A 1842-nucleotide genomic window follows, 5' to 3' on the forward strand; every position below is an offset into this window, starting at 1 on the left:
ATCTTCTGCCCTCCATAGACCCTTCCTCATGTCAATAAAATGGTCTAATCGTATACAAATCTCAAGGTAAAAATGTGTCCCAGTACTGAAGGGGTTAAAATAGTGAAGACTTTGGCTATTAATCTTCACACCTCCATAGACCCTTCTTAATGTCAATAAAATGGTCTAATCGTATACAAATCTCAAGGTAAAAGTGAGTCCCAGTACTGAAGGGGTTAATTCAGTAATGGTGACTAAACAGTGTCCTCTGAAGCAATAATGTACTATGACAAATAACTATCTGGAGCGTTACCATCAGTTGTCCCAAAACTCAAACAAATCTAACTTCACCCCGCCTGCATGTGTCAAGTGTCGTGTGTCGTGTGTCATGTGTCGGGCTTACGTAATCTTCTATTGGTCATGTTTTTTTTCGTTTAGTTAGTTCATAATGTGCGAAATGTTCGTAACTTGAATATTCGTAAGTCGAGGAGTTACTGTATTCCAAAAAACCTTGGAAGCTTTTCTAATTTTCCTTCAATTTGAGATTTTTTCATGACGTACCCAAAATATATCCGATTTTGATGGTTTTGGGCAATTACACTGTCTAACTATTCCCAAAAGTAGTAATATTATGTCACAATAATTTAGATCAAAGGAAAGTAAGAACCGATTTCTTTCTATAAATCTAAAGTTGACAGATTTTGAGCCTTAGCAACTTCAGTACTGAGACGGAATTTTACCTTTATTTTTGTGTACCATTAGACCATTTTATTGACATTAGGAAGGTTCTATGGAGGGCAGAAGATTAATGGTCACAGTCTTCACTATTTTAATCCCTTCAGTACTGGGACACATTTTTACCTTGAGATTTGTGTACCATTAGACCATTTTATTGACATTAGGAAGGGTCTATGGAGGACAGAAGATTAATGGCCACAGTCTTCACTATTTCAATCCCCTTATAAGTTTCTGAAGCTGTAGAAAATCACCAAATATTAACCAGAATGAATATGAAAACATGACATGAGGATTGAATGGTTTAAGAATGACTGAAGTGGTTATCAGGAATTTTGTGAGAACTGATGATAACTATGTAGAATATGACCCTTGAGAACAGCTGCCTAATGTTTGTTTTCCGGCAATAGAAGTGTTTATAAAATCCCAAAAAAGACCTCAGTACTTTTTTCTAACTTTCTTTTCAGTTTGACGATTTTCACATAATACGAATCTCCATATTTTTGCCGAGTTTTGTTAATTTTAGGCAGTTACCGAAGAGGAAATGTTAGACAAAGGTTCACATACCACATATTACATCGAAAACTACTCAAATAACACGAAACTCAAAATATATCCAAATTTGATGGTTTTAGACAGTTAATAGAAACGAAACGTATCAACACAAAACTGCTCAAATAACACGAAACTCTAAAAACATCGGAATTTCATGGTTTTCAGACAGTAGCCAGAGGAAACGTAACATAAAGGCTTAGATTCCTTATACTTCAACACAAAACCACTCAAATAACACGAAACTCAAAAACATTCCGAATTTCATGGTTTTTAGACAGCAACCAGAGAACAACCGTAAGATAAATGTTTCAATACAGTATACTTCAACACAAAACCACTCAAATAAGACGAAACTCTAAAATATATATATAAATTTGATGATTTTAGACAGTAAACAGAGAGGAAACATGTGATAAAGGTTTAAATACCGTATATTTCAACACAAAACTATTCAAATAACACGAAACTTCAAAAAAACATCCGAATTTGTTGGTTTTAGACAACAAGAAGAAAGCAAACGTAATGTAAAGTGTCCAATACTGTATACTTCAACACAAAACGACTCTAACAAGA

This window comes from Portunus trituberculatus, chromosome 26, assembly GCF_017591435.1.
Source record: "Portunus trituberculatus isolate SZX2019 chromosome 26, ASM1759143v1, whole genome shotgun sequence".
In the NCBI taxonomy this organism is placed as follows: Eukaryota; Metazoa; Arthropoda; class Malacostraca; order Decapoda; family Portunidae; genus Portunus; species Portunus trituberculatus.